We start from the raw sequence: 13,663 nt of genomic DNA, 5'->3' as shown, positions 1-13,663 counted from the left end.
CCCTGTCCATCACCAACTCCCGGAGTTCACTCAGACTCACGTCCATCAAGTCAGTGATGCCATCCAGCCATCTCAGCCTCTGTCGTCCCCTTCTCCTCCTGCCCCCAATCCTTCCCAGCATCACAGTCTTTTCCAATGAGTCAACTCTTGGCATGAGGTGGCCAAAGTACTGGAGTTTCAGCTTTAGCATCATTCCTTCCAAAGAAATCCCAGGGCTGATCTCCTGTAGAATGGACTGGTTGGATCTCCTTGCAGTCCAAGGGACTCTCAAGAGTCTTCTCCAACACCACAGTTCAAAATCATCAATTCTTCAGCGCTCAGCCTTCTTCACAATTCAACTCTTACATCCGTACATGACCACAGGAAAAACCATAGCCTTGACTAGACATAGTCAGATATTAATTTGCTTCATTTTTTAACCTCAAAGGAAATTACAGATATGTCTATGCAGAGAAGTATGTGTGTATGTGTATATGTATATACATTTATATCCAACAACCAATCTTCCTTCTTAACTGGGGTGAACAGGGATGTCCCTTTGAGGGTAGTGGTGATGGAACTTGAGCCTTTACATCTTACTATAAAAATCTAAGGTGAATTATCCTTCCTTTCTACTCTTGTTAGAATAGTGAGGCCGCATCTCCTAAGTTGATCCAAATGGACTAACTTTCCCTTTACTTTTACTCTGGATTGAGTGAAGCCAAGATGGAGGAAGGTCAAATTGGAATTCCTAGGTGCTTGAGTCTTTGTGCAACTACAGTAAAGTCCAGTTGTGGTAGAACTGTCCAGCAGTTCTGTCCTGGCCAGATGAGTCTGCAAATAGTCTCTGGCCCTCCCGTTGGTCTGTTCATTTCCCCATCCAGCTTGTCCAGATTCCCAAAGCTGTCCAGTGACCGTGTGAGAACCCAGAATCTTCCAATAAAACTCCTTTTGGTATGAGAGAGCCAATGTTTATTTCTCTTGCTTTCAGCTAATATTCTTGCTTAATAAGGGAAAATTACTTCTGACTCACTGTGTGGAAACTAGGTTATGAAAAGAACAGGCTAATTTTAGACAGGGCAGTTTTGCTAAGTGATTAAAATACTTCAAAATTAAATTTTCTTTTAATGTTACATTTTTAATAGAATATTTATAGTTTTTCATCCTCAGGAAAGTCTGGGATAAACAGGAATATTGTGATTATGAGAAATATAAAGATTGATAATAAAGTAATTTAAATAATCATAAGAATGCTATATTATTTGATCTTGGCCTAAACTAGTGGTTCTCTCAACGGGCAATACTCCCCTACTCACTACTCAGGTAGAGTTACCAGAGTTAGCAAATAAAAAATCACAACATTCAGTCAAATGTAAATCATTTCTAATTTTTTATGCAGTTATGGAAAAGGTCAGTTTTCATTCCAATTCCAAAGAAGGGCAATGCCAAAGAATGTTCAAACTACCGCACAATTGCACTTATCTCACATGCTAGCAAAGATATGTTCAAAATTCTCCAAGCCATGCTTCAACAGTACATGTACCATGAACTTCGGGATGTTCAAGCTGGATTTAGAAAAGGCAAAGGAACCAGAGATCAAATTGCCAACACCCTTTGGATCATAGAAAAATCAAGAGAGTTCCAGAAAAACATCTACTTCTGTTTTATTGATTATGCCAAAGCCTTTGACTGTGTAGATTACAACAAACTGTGGAAAATTATTCAAGAGATGGGAATACCAGACCACCTGACCTGCCTCCTGAGAAACCTGTATGCAGGTCAGGAAGCAACAGTTAGAACAGGATGTAGAACAATAGACTGGTTCCAAATTCGGAAAGGAGTATATCTGTATACTGTCACCCTGCTTATTTAACGTATATGCAGAGTACATCATGCAAAATGCTGGGCTGGATTAAGCACAAGCTGGAATCAAGATTGCCAGGAGAAACATAAATTGCCTCAGATTACATAGATGACACCACCTTTACAGCAGAAAGTGAAGAGGAACTGAAGAGCCTCTTGATAAAAGTGAAAGAGGAGAGTAAAAGAGCTGGATTAAAACTCAACATTCAAAAACCAAAGTCATGGCATCCGGTCTCATCACTTCATGGCACATATTTGCAGAAACAATGGAAATAGCGAGAGACTTTATTTTGGGGGGCTACAAAATCACTGCAGATGGTGACTGCAATTATGAAATTAAAATATGCTTGCTCCTTGGAAGAAAAGCTATGATCAACCTAGACAGCATATTAAAAAGCAGACACATTACTTTGCCAACCATGGTCCATCTGTATGGATGTGAAAGTTGGACTAAAAAGAAAGCTGAGTGCTGAAGAATTGATGCTTTTGAACTGTGGTGTTGGAGTAGACTCTTGAGAGTCCCTTAGACTGCAAGGAGATCCAACCAGTCCATCCTAAAGGAAATCAGTCCTGAATGTTCAATGGAAGGACTGATGCTGAAGCTGAAACTCCAATACTGTGGCCACCTGATGCAAAGAACTGACTCAATGGAAAAGACCCTGATGCTGGAAAAGACTGAAGGAGGTAAGAGAGGGGGTGACAGAGGATGAGTTGGTTGGATGGCATCACCAACTCAATGGACCTTAGTTTGAACAAGCTCTGGGAGTTGGTGATGGACAGGGAAGCCTGGTGTGCTACAGTCCATGGGGTCAAAGAGTCGGACACGACTGAGTGACTGAACTGAACTGAATTGCTTATGCCCATTTTGAGATAAATAAAACACACACATAGAGCATACTTACTTTAAAATTTCATTCATTGTGTATCTAAAATTATCAGTATCTAAATTATCTATACCTTTCTTAAATATTTCCTTGGTGTTTCGGCTTTCATTAACAGCTCCTTGTTTTGCTGAATTTTCTTATATAAAATTTCTTGCAATTAGAGTCTGTGTTCCATTTACATTGTAACATATCTGGTATAGTGTTCACATCCACTTATTTCATTCTCTTGTCTACTGAACATTCATTAAGGAGAAAACATGGTCAACATCAGCCTTTCAAGCTGAAATACTGAGCACATATGTACAATGACTCTGAAGTCATATGACTGATTTCTTTGAAGTGTATAATATTACCTTTCATGATATAACTTGCTTTTGTATTTTTTAGGACTAAGTCATCTCTCTTGATCTATGACTTTTTAAAATGTTGTCTACTGACAAACAAACACTGTCTTGAATTTTTAACCTCTTTTTCTCTGACTACAGATGGTTCCAGTAACCCCATTCTGGAAGAGAATTTAGCAACATTCATAAGCAAGAATCAAATTCTTCAAGAGATGAGTCATTTCAAAATACAGTCATCACGCCTGCCATAATAATCATTCATTAGAAGATGGATTTTCCCCCACTTGTTCTTAAGTAAAGTTGTCCCTTTTAAAAACAGCCTTGGTATTTAAGGAATAACATTTTCCTTAATTTTTTTCATTCAACAAGTTCTTTTAAGCAGTGGAGTACTTCAATAATACTTTCTTCTCTGCTTTCAAACAGCATAATCATACTGTAAAGAGATACTGAAAACTATAAACAGGAAATAAGTAGGCATCACTCAGTGAGTTATTTAAAAAGTCAACAAGAATTTCAGAATGAATATATGATTTCAGTGCTTCAAATAGTCAAGGACTGTCTCCACTGCATTTTTAGAAAGCCACTAGCTTTTAGAATGCAAGAGAACTGAAAAGTAATGAACGCAAGCAAACTATAAAAATCCTCCAATCATTCTGTTTGAGCAGAATCTTAAAATAAGAAAATAATTTCACGACGATTACATTACTGTCAATATGGTGCTTAGTCGCTAAGTCATGTCTGATTCTTGTGACCCTGTGGACTATAGCCCACCAGGCTCCTCTATCCACATGGTTTTCCAGGCAAGAATACTGGAGTGGGTTGCCATTTCCTTCTCCAGGGGATCTTTCTGACCCAGGAAATGAACCTGGGTCTCCTACACTGCAGGCAGATTCCTTACTGACTGAGCTACCAGGGAAGCCCTTACTGTCAATATAAAGGACACCAGATGTTGCTCATTATGTAAAACATGGCAGAACCGTCAACACTCAGAGACTCATTTATACTTTGCTTCAACTTTGAATAAACAACACACCTTTAGGTAAACATCCACCAAAATATGAATGTCCCAGAATCCGCCTGCTAATGACACAAGAGATATGGGTTCGATCCCTGGGTCGGGAAGATCTCCTGGAGTAGGAAACGGCAACCCATTCCAATATCCTTGCCTGGAAAATTCCATGGACAAAGGAGCCTGGCAGGCTACAGTCCATGGAGTCACAAAGGGTCAGATATGACTGAGCGACCGAGCACACACACATCACCAAATTATACTTGTATTATCTCCACCAAAAAAGTACAATTCTTATAATTAACGCCTAACTCAGTAAGAGGAGGAGTGCTTGTCATGAACATCAAGCAGGAAGAGTCTAGGGAGCTTGCTAACCATCCTACAGGAACACCTCCAACAACAAAGAATTACGTGGCCCAAAATGTCAATCTTGCTGAGTTGAGAAACCTGTGGTTAGACCACAGTTTCATCCACGGGCCCCTCTGATTTAGCACTGGCCAAGGTTCTTAGGAACTTACTTGCTAATTTGACTCTCATTGATTTTTACATTGTCTACTTGCTGTTTACACTGTAAACACCCTGAGCAAATGGCTCAGTTTTTGGTTCTCCTTCTCCTGATGGGTATTGTAGGCTGTCAATAAATCCACAATGGCTCCACTCTTCTCAGTTATAATCACTACATTATCATTAGCTTTGGTCCAACCTTTGGTACTTCTATTATAGTACTCATTATAAAGAATATCTGTGCAGAGCTAGAGACCTAGATATTGACACTAATTCACTTGGGAAATATTCACTCTTCCCATTCCTTTTAAAGGAACTATGTCCTTGAAAAAATAATGAAAAGAAAGGAGGGTTGGAGAATAAGGAAGATGCAATGACTGTGAATTAATTTAAGCAGGAAAATGATCAAATCTGTATTTAGTAAAACTCATGTCTTCCACAGTGCAGAGGGTGAATTTACAGTATAGAGATCAGCTAGCAAATGAGTACAAAAATGTAGCATATCAAGGTGCAGAAGCATGATCATATTTGAGAGCACATGAAAAGTTAAAACTGACACTTAAATGTGGTACCCTAGGAATGAGATGAGAGTCAAAAATTGCTTTCAGGTATCCAACTTGGACAACCAAGTAAATGCTTCCATAATTTCTGATGGTAAGAAAACTAGGAGGATGAGACTTAAACAAGAGAGAAAAATGACGGGTCCAGTTTTGAACATAATGTGTTTGAGATGTCTGCAGACATAAAGTATACAGGTGAATAAGTAGTGAGCCATGTTCAGTGACCCACTCAGTATATGAGTGGGGATGAAAATAGTAACTCTGGACTCATCAGCATAAAGAACCATTTGACACAGACCAGAAAAAATTCTATTTTTAAAGGGTAATAGTCTTTAAGAAAGACTTATGTACAAATTAGCATAATACAAGGGAGGCTGAATGGAAAAAGTACTTTAGAAACATGAGGATGTAGAAGTGTGTTTGAGCTAGGGTAGGAAAGATAAGCCAGAATTCCGTAGAAGTTCATGGTTGAATAGATATTTCTAATTATCCTGACTATATAACCCAGGCAGGAGAACTTCTTTTTAATCCTGACTTCAAGACTTAGAAGCTATGTTACCTAGGTCAAATAACTTAATTGGGCATTTCAATTTACTCACATGTAAGATGAGTATGGAAAGGATGATGGAGAATTAAATGAATCAACAAATATAAACTCCTCAGAACTGCATCTAAAACAGTAAGACTTTAATAAACGCCTATGATGATTGCTATTATTATCATTATTGATCTGGCAGTGGGAACAAAATGAACCAAGGCACTGATGCATCAAAACACACAGAGCAAACTAAAGAAATGATGAGAGGTCTATGGAGTACTTGGTAGCATTAAACCCAGGAACAGATGATTATGAACCAGAACTTCCTAGCAGAGTAGTGCTTTCACTGGCATTCCTCTTCTGGTGGCTCAGATGGTAAAGAACTTACTGCATTGTAAGAGAGGGTTTAATCCCCGGGTCGAGAAGATTTCCTGGAGAAGGGAATGGCTACCCACTCCAGCAGCCCTGTCTGGGGAATGCCATGGACAGAGGAGCTTAGCAGGCTACAGTCCAAGGAGCAGCAAAGAGTCAGAGATGACTGAGTGACTAACCACTTCTATAGGAATCTGTGCAGCAATTTTTATGCCATTACGTTGCGGGAAGAATATTAGTAGGAACCTTAGGAAACCATATTTATGTTCTGGCCCTTACTCTTGTCACCCATGAGACCCGGAGCAGGTTTTACTCAGCCTACCCTAGCACCAGTTATTCCACTGGGAAAATGAAAAATTTTGATGATGATCTTTAAGTTCTTTTCCAATCTAAAGAGTTCATAATTTTCCTGAACTTGTAATTTGTTCTGACTAAAAGTTCTGAATAAAAAGTTTTTGTAAACTTGTAACTTTTTCTGAATAAAAAGCACAATGTCTATAAATGATTATTTAATAAACCCTTCAGTATTACTTGATAATGAGACTGCTTCTTGAAAAATTTAAAAAACCTCAAATGGTCCCATCATTTGGAACAAAAGAGGAAATGTATGTGTTCTAATATTCATTCTCACTCTCTTTTTTTACACAAGAATCCTGGGTTATCAGCTCTACTGAAAAACTACATTACTCAGTTTTCCTCACAGGTAGGGGTATGACTAGTTCTGACTAAATAAATGTAATAAGTATTGATGGAACTTCCTTGTAGATGCCTGAAAAAGGAGAAGCTGAGTCCTCCCTCCTTTCTGTTGCCTTGAATTTGGGCATTAGCACTCCAACAACCATCTTGTACTATAATGGACCTTCTGGCTGGAAGTCAGGAGTAACAGAAGGAGAAGGACCCTGTAGGTACCTACTGATTTTTTGCAGGCACTAGACAAGTCCTGGATGTCTATCTTGGCCTTCCATTCAGTTCAGTTCAGTCAGTCAGTCATGTCCGACTCTTTGCGACCCCGTAGACCACAGCACATCAGGCCTTCCTGTCCATCACCAAATCCCACAGTTTACCCAAACCCATGTCCATCGAGTCGGTGATGCCATCCAACCATCTCATCCTCTTTCATCCCCTTATCCTCCTGCCCTCAATCTTTCCCAGCATCAGGGTCTTTTCAAATGAGTCAGCTCTTTGCATCAGGTGGCCAAAGTAATGGAATTTCAGCTTCAATATCAGTCTTTCCAATGAACACTCAGGATTGATCTCCTTTAGGATGGACTGGTTGGATCTCCTTGCAGTCCAAGGGACTCAAGAGTCTTCTCCAACACCACAGTTCAAAAGCATCAATTCTTCGGTGCTCAGCTTTCTTTATGGTCCAACTCTCACATCCATATATGACTACTGGAAAAACCAGTCTAGCTTTGACTAGACGGACCTTTGTTGGCAAAGTAACGTCTCTGCTTTTGAATATGCTGTCTAGGTTGGTCATAGCTTTTCTTCCAAAGAGTATGCATCTTTTAATTTCATGGCTGCAGTCACCAACTACAGTGATTTTGGAGCCCCCCCAAATAAAGTCAGCTACTGTTTCCATTATTTCCCCATCTATTTGCCATGAAGTGATGGGACCAGATGCCATGATCTTAGTTTTCTGAATGCTGAGCTTTAAGCCAACTTTATCACTCTCCTCTTTCACTTTCATCAAGAGGCTCTTTAGTTCTTCTTCACTTTCTGCCATAAGAGTGGTGTCATCTGCATATCTGAGGTTATTGATATTTCTCCCAGCAATCTTGATTCCAGCTTGTGCTTCATCCAGCCCAGCATTTCTCATGATGTACTCTGCATATGGGAGTTTAAGCTACTGTGTTCAGGTCACTATTATTAGCACCGGAATGTAATTCCAAATAATCCTGAAGCAATATTGAATAACTATCAAATTAAATCATATTAATTTGATTCATATTAAATTAAACTGATTAACTGAATTAAATTGCTCTTAATAACATCATATACCACATGGAAACACATTTCATGTGCTTCTGCTTTTTACATTTATGAAACATTATTTCATTTTTCACAATTATTTCTAATTTTAAAAAATTATCTTATTCAGTGTTTGACGTGTTACCACACAGGTTGGTTTCAAGAAGCAAGTTGTTCTTCAAGATGTACAGTCCTTATGAATTGCAGACAGCTATAAAAACAACCCTATAATTGAACAACTTTAATATCATAATTAGTATTATTTTTCCAAAGAGAAGAGAACAGAGTGACTACATCGTAGGTGCCATTTAAGAGGAAGTTCAAAGCACAGCAAAATAACAGTTTCACTTATAAGAAAATTCCAAGGACTATTCTCATGAATCCAGAAGTAATATTTTAATAGGACTTCAACAACTATAGTACATTCAGACCTTGGTCCAAATGGTCTGCATATAAATGGCTATATTAAAATAATTTTTCCTAATTGGAGTTTTCCAAAACCAAGATTTTCCAAGATAGTACTAAAATCTATTTTATAGCCTAGAAATAAAAAGACAATTTGAATACTTTAAGTAGACTACATTAATTACTATCTACTGAGGCTCAACAATTATTTATCATCTTGATTTAATATGCAAATCTCGGACGGCAGGATCAGACTCATTGTTCTGAAAGGAATAGGGTGCAGCAAAGTCAACATTAAAATTTAACCACCAAATGGACTTTTAGGATGCAGAAAATACTTGAAATACTTGCCCTCACCTTAACAGGGCAAAATAGTATTCAGTGCCTTGAGCACATTCTGCTTTTCCATGACTACTTTTTTTTTAATTGGTGGAATTGCTTTACAAATTTGTGTTGGTTTCTTCTGTACAACATGAATCAGTCATAATTTTATGTATATATATTCCTTCTCTCCTTTGCCTCCCTCCCCTCGTGACTACTTTTAATATAATCAAAAAATTATATCATACATATTCAAGGCATGAATTATTCTGGTTTGTGTTTACTTTATTCTGAGGTTTACTGTTTGGGGACATGGTGTTTTTAAGGCTATTAAGACAATTAAAATTCTGTAGTGGGAACAGGTGTTATTTAAGTTTGTATTTGCAAACCAACCATTATAAACAGAGTGGGAAAGATCCGTAAGATTCTAGAGAAGTCCTCACAGTTTATGACCATGACCCACAGTGTAACTTTACACTGAGGCTGAGTATACATGTTCACTTATATCTGAAACAAACTTCACAAACAATATTTATTCTTACTATAAATAATACGGATGTTCTCTCTTCTAGTCTACCCTCATTTCCTTGAGTATGTGTGCCTGTGTGTTAAACCTACATGCTACAACTCACTAATCCAGTATAAAAACACTACTCTAGAGTCACTGGAACTTAGAGGAAATCTAAGTCAGACCTCTCAATTTACAAATATGTTAACTGAAATGTCATCTAGAGTGTGACTTTGTCCAAGATGACAGAGCTGTGTGAAGCAGAGTCAAAACTAAGCAACTAAGGTTGCTGATTCTCAATGTAGGAAAAAATAATACTAGAAAAGGGATATTCATGATTTTAAAAGTTCAAAATGCAGAAGTATATGGCTGAGAGGATGTACCCGTCACAAAGGTCTTGGTATGTGAATCACTGGAGTTCTTAATTGATGATTCATTTGGCTTTGTTTAGCAGGCTTGAGTTTAGAAATTCAATCAGCAAGTAGTTTATCTAGTAAACTGACTTCATAATTAAATAAGACAATCCCCAGAAACTTAATTGAGGAATGTCTACACATCAGTAACACTGAGAAGGTACATATACTCTGTTGGTGTGATTATGTCACATTTCTGTCACACTGCTCTTTGAAAATCAAATTTAAAATGACACTGTTTGCTCTTAACTTCCTTAAAGGCATAAACAAGTAACTGCAAACTCTGAAATTTAATCTGTCAAGGAAAAGGATTTCATAGGCAGCAACTTTTTATTGATAGGCACATAATTTGGGAATTTCTAAGTCTGTAACTTAGACATTGTAATTAAAGATTAGTAAATATGCAAAAATAGGTGAGGCCAAGAGGACATGAAAGATATGCCTTGGGGAGGAAACACATTTTCTCATATTTTGTAGAAGTACAACAAACCTATTGGTCTTTGTATTTTTATAGGCCCCCCTCCCTAAACATAATGAATTTATGAAGATGGAAGAGAAGCTTTTTAAATCTATTGCCTTTTGTTCTGATATTTGATATCAAGTCTCTCCAACATGAGAAACGCTAGACTGAAAGAAACACAAGTTGGAATCAAGATTGCCGGGAGAAATATCAATAACCTCAGATATGCAGATGACACCACCCGTATGGCAGAAAGTAAAGAGGAACTAAAAAGCCTCTTGATGAAAGTGAAAGTGGAGAGTGAAAAAGTTGGCTTAAAGCTCAACATTCAGAAAACGAAGATCATGGCATCCGGTCCCATCACTTCATGGGAAATAGATGGGGAAACAGTGGAAACAGTGTCAGACTTTATTTTTCTGGGCTCCAAAATCACTGCAGATGGTGACTGCAGCCATGAAATTAAAAGACGCTTACTCCTTGGAAGGAAAGTTATGTTCAACCTAGATAGCATATTCAAAAGCAGAGACATTACTTTGCCAACAAAGGTTCGTCTAGTCAAGGCTATGGTTTTTCCAGTGGTCATGTATGGATGTGAGAGTTGGACTGTGAAGACGGCTGAGCGCTGAAGAATTGATGCTTTTGAACTGTGGTGTTGGAGAAGACTCTTGAGAGTCCCTGGGACTGCAAGGAGATCCAACCAGTCCATTCTACAGGAGATCAGCCCTGGGATTACTTTGGAAGGAATGATGCTAAAGCTGAAAGTCCAGTACTTTGGCCACCTCATGCAAAGAGTTGACTCATGGAAAAGACCCTGATGCTGGGAGGGATTGGGGGCAGGATAAGGGGACGACAGAGGATGAGATGGCTGGATGGCATCACCGACTCGATGGACATTGAGTCTGAGTGAACTCCGGGAGTTGGTGATGGACGGGGAGGCCTGGCGTGCTGCAATTCATGGGGTCACAAAGAGTCGAACATGACTGAGCAACTGAACTGAACTGAACTCTATATTTAAATAAAGAAATATATTAACAAAATTGAGTCCCTTATATCTAAGTGTCTGCAAATAAGTATTGGTTAATTAATTATAAATTCACCACTGCAAAGAAGAAACTTGGTATTAGTACAAAGATCATCTTAGTAAGATGAACCGACTTTCATTTAAATAATCTCTGTATAATATGGCAAAAATATAAAATAAAGAGCACCTTAGTGCAGAATATAAATACATAAAACATCTCTTATGAGATTTCTCTTTGAAACTAATGGCTACTGTCCAGAGAGGCAGCAAATTATAGCTGGCAAATCATAAGCTCTCTTATCACAAAAGCAAATGCTGTGACAACACTTTTGTTGTCAACATAAACAACAAGAAATTTATTCTCCCCAATACTCTAGAATTCTACATCCCATTTCAGTGGTAAGAAACCTAACTGGCTAATCTGCTGAGAAGAAACCATGAGATATATGGTGTCTACAAACTGTTTAGTTTTAGTCTACTGCATTACAGCTAAAAGAAAGCAAGCAAGCAAGAAAGAAAGAGGGATAAAGGAAGGAAAGAAAGGAGGGAGGAAGGAAGCAAATAGGAAACCCATCTCTTAATGAAAATGAGTGAAAACAAAATTCCCAAATAACTCAAACTAAAAAGAAAATATTTTAGAAATTTTATAATTTATATTGACTGCACTTGACCTGGGTTTTCTCTCAAACTATACAATTTTAATATTGATATATACAATCTAAAGGCAAAGACACATATGTTCAGGCGTGCCAAGTCACTTCAGTTGTGTCTGACTCTTTGCAATCCCATGGACTGCAGCCCACCAGGCTGCTCAGTCCATGGGATTCTCCAGGCAAGGACACTGGAGTGGGCTGCCATTTCCTCTTGCAGGGGATCTTCTCAAATCAGGGACTGAACCTAAATCTCTCAAGTCTCCTGCATTGGCAAGAAGGTTCTTTATCACTAGCACTGCCTGGGAAGCCCAAAGACACATGTGTATTTTACCAAACACAGCTTCCACATCAGTTCCACTATGGACTTCGGATTCATTTTATTTCAACTCATCCTACTGATTCTAGGTTTCTAATTTTTATTTTATCAGGTTTCCAATGTTTTAGTCCTCTCATCACACTATAAAGTTTACTTCCTGATGTACAAATTTATGCTAAGAACATGGCTTTGTGTACTTGCTCTATATTTTATTATTATATCTACATTTCTTTGTACTTTTGACAGACATTAACATGCCAGGGCTTCCGTGATAGCTCGTTGTTAAAGAATCCACCTACAATACAGGAAACCCCAGTTGGTTTCTTGGGGTGGGAAGATCCCCTGGAGAAGGGGTAGGCTAACCACTGCAGTATTCTTGGGTTTCCCTTGTGGCTCAGCTGGTAAAGAATCTCCTGCAATGTGGGAGTGAAAGTGAAAGTCACTCAGTTGTGTCTGAGTCTTTGTGACCCCATGGACTATACAGTCCATGGAATTCTCTAGGCCAGAACACTGGAGTGGGTAGCCTTTCTCTTCTCCAGGGGATCTTCCCAACCAAGGGATTGAACCCAGGTCTCCCTCATTGCAGGCAGATTCTTTACCAGCTGAGCCACAAGGGAAGCCCAAGAATACTGAAGTGCGTAGCCTATCCCTTCTCCAAGGGATCTTCCCAATCCAGGAATCGAACCAGGGTCTCCTGCATTGCAGGCAGACTCTTTACTACTGAGCTATGAGCTGTGTTCAATCCCTGGGTTGGGAAGATGCTCTGGAGAAGGGAAAGTCTAGAAAATATGCCAACATATTTTCTAAAGAATTAATTTGTTTTGTCAATACCCCTTGATAGCACCCTTTTAGGCAAAAAAATTAAAAAATACATTTCCAATTCAAGGATAATTTAGATCAAATCAGTCACTCAGTCATGTCTGACTCTTTGCAACCCCATGGACTGCAGCACACTCTGTCCATCACCAACTCCTGGAGCTAACTCAAACTCACACTCATCGAGTTAGTGATGTTATCCAACCATCTCATCCTCTGTTGTCCCCTTCTCCTACTACCTTCAATCTTTCCCAGCATCAGGGTCTTTTCCAATGAGTCAGTTCTTCACAACATGGCCAAAGTATTGCAATTTCAGCTTTAGCATCAGCCCTTTCAATGAATATTCAGGACTGATTTCCTTTAGGCTTGACTGGTTGGATTTCCATGCAGTCCAAGGGACTCTCAAGAGTCTGCTCCAACACCATAGTTCAAAAGCATCAATTCTTCAGCGCTCACCTTTCTTTATAGTCCAACTATTATATCCATACATGACTACTGGAAAAACCATAGCTTTGACTAGACGGGCCTTTGTAGGCAAAGTAACCTCTCTGCTTTTTAATATGCTGTCTAGGTTGGTCATAGCTTTTCTTCCAAGGACAAGGGTCTTTTAGTTTCATGGCTGCACTACCATCTGCAATGATTTTGGAGCCCCCCAAAATAAAGTCTGTCACTGTTTCCATTGTTTCCCCATCTATTTGCCATGAAGTGATGGGACCAGATGCCATG

The 13,663-nt window shown here is 38.7% G+C and overlaps 1 protein-coding gene across 1 annotated transcript in view; it reads right to left on the bottom strand.

Annotated features, from left to right (window-relative positions):
• Positions 1 to 13,663, bottom strand: part of SCN9A (sodium channel, voltage-gated, type IX, alpha subunit) — a 166,177-nt gene that overhangs the window by 110,432 nt on the left and 42,082 nt on the right. The window lies entirely within an intron of this gene.

The sequence above is a fragment of the Bison bison genome, unplaced genomic scaffold, assembly GCF_000754665.1.
Source record: "Bison bison bison isolate TAMUID 2011002044 unplaced genomic scaffold, Bison_UMD1.0 scf7180017864452, whole genome shotgun sequence".
NCBI classification, from domain to species: Eukaryota; Metazoa; Chordata; class Mammalia; order Artiodactyla; family Bovidae; genus Bison; species Bison bison.
The sequence above is the reverse complement of the archived record's forward strand: the minus strand, read 5'-3'. Positions and strand labels throughout refer to the sequence as shown.